The sequence below is a fragment of the Alligator sinensis genome, unplaced genomic scaffold, assembly GCF_000455745.1.
Source record: "Alligator sinensis unplaced genomic scaffold, ASM45574v1 scaffold47_2, whole genome shotgun sequence".
Lineage (NCBI taxonomy): Eukaryota > Metazoa > Chordata > Crocodylia > Alligatoridae > Alligator > Alligator sinensis.
The window spans coordinates 746,304-751,647 of NW_005842150.1; the positions used below are offsets into that span (position 1 = coordinate 746,304).

The 5,344-nt window shown below is 52.9% G+C and overlaps 1 pseudogene; it reads right to left on the reverse strand.

The window, feature by feature from the left end:
• Positions 1-1,523: 1,523 nt before the first annotated feature.
• LOC112550570 lies at positions 1,524-3,030 on the reverse strand (annotated as a pseudogene).
• Between the last annotated feature and the right edge of the window lie 2,314 nt (positions 3,031-5,344).

Sequence of the window (5,344 nt, forward strand, 5' to 3'; positions counted from 1 at the left end):
GTGGCCTGCCTCCATGGCGAGGTCGAGCGGGTAGGACGGCAGTGGGCCCAGCTGCGCGTCATGGAACACCAGGGGGAACTCCTGGTGGGAGTGGTGCCTAAACTGGCGTGTGAGATGCTGCTAGGCAGGGATTGGACACCCATGTACGATATATTGGAGCGGGTGAGAGATGTGGAGCAGGCTCGCAAAAAGATGGGAAGTTGCGAAGGTTAGCTGGGGGAGTTAGAGTGGCTTGCACTGGGCGCCCGTCCACCCAGGCCTTAACCACCGGGCGGCTCCATGTTGCATTTCCTTCACAGCTGGCATAGCTGCAATCCATGGGTTCGCCCATCTCCTGGCCGCGGCGCCGGTCAGGGAAGCCTCGGGGTTTGTCAGCCAGAACCCGCCACTCAGCGGGCTGACTGGGGCATTCCCGCGAGATGTGTCCATTCTGCCCGCAGCGGAAACAGACTACCTCCCTGCCAGGCCCTCAAATGGGGGGGCGCCGCCATTCTGCTTCCTTCAGCACCGCCAGCACCAGTCCCAGGCTCCTCCTTTCCCTTGGATAGCTCGCCTCCACAGCCGCGAAAACCTCTGCCAGCTTCAAAGCCTCTTCGCAATTCTGTGGGGAGTGTTGCCGGACCCAGCGCTGTGTCCTCTCCTCCAGGTCGTTCTGGAATTGCTCCAGGACGATTTGATCGGCCAGGTCCTCGTGGTCGGACCCCACGGGGTTCACCGATTTATCAAGAAGGTCCCGAAGCAGCTGCAGTAGTACCCAGGGCCGTCTCTCGTCGGGCCCTTTCCTGGCCCGGAACAGGCGTCGATAATGATCGGGGCTGATCTCCAGCCAGTAAAGTATCGCCTGTTTCACCCGTTTGTAGTTTCGGGCCTCATCCCTCACGATGGCCTGATAGGCAGCCTGTGCCTTACCAACAACCAGGGCCCCCAACTGGCTGGCCCAGTAGTCCTGGGGAAGGCCTGTCATCAGGGCATGGCCCTCGAAGGCCTCGATGTAAGCCTCGGGGTCATCATCCTTTGTCATTTTTGGCATCTTGAATGACACCTGGCTACGTCTGAGCCATTCCTCCTGGCGGGTAGAAATGAAATCGAGGATTTGGTTGAGGGCCTGCAAGTTCTACCCGAGAACATCAGCTGTGGTCATAGGCATGGGTTGGGCAGTGGCATAGGCCGCCATGTCCGGGTCTTCCATGTTCCCGGCCAATGCACCACTTTGTACCCGCCTCCGCTCTAGTAGGTGTTCCTGCGCCACCTTCGTCCGAGCCCTAGATCTTGCGGGCCCCGGGCTTACAGCTGGGCCCCGGAGGCTACCTCTGCTGAAGTCAGGAGGACCCCTGAACTCACCTGCCAAGACTTTGTAGCCACCAGAGTTGGAGTGGTCCCCAGTGGGTGGTCTTGGGGCTCCGTCCTCCCCTACACCCCAGCCACTCGCCACCTGTGGTTCTACCTTATCTTGGCTTCCCCGATGTCCTAGGCCCGCCGCTGTCTCACCCCCAACCTGCCAGCCGTCCATACAGGTCTCTGGCTCAATATGGCGTCTGCCAGGGTCGCCAGCCCAGACCTTCCACCTCGGCTCCTTCCTTAATCTGGCCGCTCATCCCGGCCCTGGCTCTGCTGCTTCCGAAGTGGCCGGTTCCTTCACCGGCTCTTCTGCCTGCAGCGCAGCTGGTTCCTCCACCGGCTCTGCTGCTCAGGATGTCACCGGTTCTGTCCCTGGCTCTGCTACCTGCGATGCAGCCAGTTTCCTCACTGGCTCTGCTGCTCCAGGCACCGCTGGTTCCTTCACCGGCTCTGCTGCTTGCAACGTCGTCAATTTCCCCATGGGCTTCGCTACCCCAGACACCGCCGGTCCCTCCTTTGGCTCTACTGCCTGGAACGCAGTCAGTTTCTCCTCTGGCTCTGCTGCTCCTGACGTTGCCGGTTCCTCCATCGGCTCTCCTGCCTACAATACGGCCGACTCCCTCCCCGGTGCTGCCGACAGCATTGGAGCCGGTCCCACCGTCAACACTACTGCCGGTTGTGTTGTAGGCTCTCTCAGAGCCTGCCCTGGCTCCACCCCTTGCTCTCGCTGCGGCTGAGAGCGGCGACTGATCTCCTCCACGCTGGAGTTCCCTCCTGTGGTCTCTCCTCCTCAACCGCCCCACTGCCTCGGCAGGACTGCTTTTTTATTCTTCCGGGAGGCGTCCTCCTCTCCCGCTGCTCTGCCGCAGCCGGATAGACGCCCGGCTGATTACCCGCGCCGGCGTCCTTGGCGTACATGCCTCCCCCGGCTCTTCCGGACCTGCAGGAGGTGAGTAGGACTCCTTGCTGCCCCGGGGTTTCTTTGGCATCCCAGCTCCCCTGGGACAGTGATATCTACTGTGCATCGCAAACAGATGTTTAATGTGCCACCACTCCCAATTTTTTTCTGAATTACTTGACAGATTTTTCTCTTTTATTGACCATCTGCTTTCACTGTCCTTTTTTACTGGGCATATTAAACTGCATTTCCCTCAACTACAAAATTTGGTTCTCTGGTACACATTTCTAATTTCTTGGTTTCCTTTCTATTATTTCTTTGTCTTCGGTAATGTAGTGGGAACAAATAGATTTAGGAAAAGAACCTGCTGGGGTGATGGTGAGCAATAATGGTAGGTTAGTATCAGGCTCACTCTGTGTGGTTGTCCAGCACACTGAGAAGTGAGTGTGCCAGCCTTGAGTTTAGCTGATAAGGTTATTATTGATACACACAGGCATGTCTATACGTGTATTTATGTGCACCTAAACTGAATGTGCCTTTGCTTTAGCTAAGCAAATAGCTTAGCTAAGTTGCATTAGCCCAAGTGTAGATGCACTTATGCTTATCAATGCAGTGTAATATATAACTCATACCATGTTAAAGACCATTAGCATGTCTACATGTGGACTAATGTAACTTAGCTATTCTCACCTAAATTTGATACCTGCTTTATCAAAATCTAAGTAAAATTTTGGCTTTATGCAGATATCAAATTTAGGGTCACGTAGCCTTAAATTGCCATTTTTAAGGTGCATTATGGGCATACATGTGTGGACATGAGCCCATAATGTGCCTTAAAAGTGGCTATTTTAGATTAAGCCCTCTTAAAAGAGGCATGTGTAGATGCACCCATAGGGAATCAGATTTAAAATTTAAAATATGAACAGAGATTTATTGAGAAGGCAATAGGGAATATTAACAGAGGTAAAGGATAGGCCTGTGCGAAGCGGATAGTATTCATTTTGGATTCAGCTGACTTGGAGGGCAGTGATTCAATTTGGTGATTCGAATCACTGTCCCAAATTGATTTGGTCGAATCTGATTTGGAGATTTGGCTGCTACCGAATCAGGCAAATCTCCAAATCACACAGGCCCCATCCCCCAAAGCCTCCAAATCCCCCAGGCCCCACCCCCCACCCACTCTCAATGGCTGCCGCTCCCAACCCCACTTACCAGCTCCTGCTCGCCGGGGGTGGTGATCCCTTCTCCCCCCCACTGCCCCGTGCTGCATGGGGGGCTCTTCCATGAGCCCCCCATGCAGCAGCTAGTATGCCTGGGGTTGTTTGTTTTTTTTCAAAGGGCCAGGGGCTAAGACAGGTGGGGCAGCCATGCGGGGGGGGGGACTGGGAGAGTGGGCGGGTATTGGGGGGCTTATGGCAGAGCTCCCCCATGCAGCATAGGGCAGTGGGGGGCAGCGGGGATCACCCCCCCCACCTGGCAGCACCCAGTGAGTGGGGGCTTTGTTTAAAACAACCGGGAGCTGGGGCCAGGCAGGGCAGCCGTTGGCGGGGGGCTGGGATAGCAGAAGTAGGTTGAGGGCTTCTCAGGGGGGCTGGGGGAGCAGACAAGGGATGGGGCCTGGCAAGGGTCCCCCCATGGTCCCCTCCCCACTCCTCCAGCCTTCCCTCCCCTACTCCCTACTTACCAGCATGGATTCTGGGTCCAGCTCCTTGCTACAGCCAGCGGGGACTGTCCAAATCACTGAAGATCTCCAAATCTTTTCCAAATTGATTTGGTGAACTTCAAATTAATTCAGACCTTTTAATTGATCCCCTGATTCGATTTGGATTCAGAGATTCGGTCACTGAATCGGGCTGAATCTCCTCTGAATTGAATCGGCGCCCAAAGCTTTGCACAGCTCTAGTAAAAGACAACAACAGCAGCAACAATTTAAGAAATATAAACACAAAATACACACAGATGCACTTTATACTTTCCCAATATTGGAGTATTAAGCAGCAAGCAAAGTCAAAGTCAATCCGGTAACCCAAATCCAAAGGAAGTCAATCCAATTTGGGTGAAAGCAGGAAGATTCCAGGAGATCAGTGCAGTAGATTGGGCTATCAGGGTCTGTATCTTACTCACCCCATGGGATGAACTACCAGCCACACAAATACTGACAGTCCATCTCCACTCACAAGGCCAAATCAAAATACCCCAATGGAACTAAACACATTCAAGAGCCACAGTGTCCACTACAACACTTAGTCATAGATTCACACCCTTATACACTCCTTCACACACAATTGCAATTCACAAAATCCTCACACACACACACATCCCCCAATACCAAAATTCCAGATTTTTATATGCCACAATCACCCTATTCTCAACAGCCAGGCCTCTGAGGCAAAGTTCCTGTCACTCTATGCCAATCGTGTCAGACCCAGTCATATCACCCAGACCATTCTCTCCCAGGATGCATTCATATCACCCAGACCATTCTCTCCCAAGATGCATTTGTGTTTGAGATCTCTCATCGCCTGGGAGAAGTGAAAGTTAAGTGAAAGCTGCACTTGGGCACAAGTTTGATTAGCATCGGCTTTAAAGGCTGCATGCATTAACAGGTAACTTATTTGTGCTGCTTCTCGGCCCATGGTTGCTATTAATTCATCAGTGTATTCTAGGGCCATGTTATCAATCATATCCCCTTTAATGAGAAAATCTATGTCTTCTCATATATCCATAATTTTTGGGTGTTTTTCTGAGATTTATCTATGTTCCAAACTCCCATGGCTGAATTAAGCCTGTTCCACACATGATCTAGGGTATCCCTCTTTTTCGGGGTGATTGGAGGCTGGGCTGCGGGTTGGAAAACAGTTGGCCAGGCTCAGCACAGCATATTTTCTGCCAACCGAGCACCGACAGAGAAGTTAGGAAATCCTGTTCTGCCAAACCATTGCTTGGGGTTAAATGTGATACAGGCATTGAACAAGGAGGACTGGAGCCCTGGTCTGGGACCTCCACCAGGGAGTGACATTAGATAAGCAAGGTAGCAGGTACACCTGTGGTGGCTCCTTCTGGATTAACAACAGACATCCCTGCTTAATGCAAAAAATGGCTAGGTGT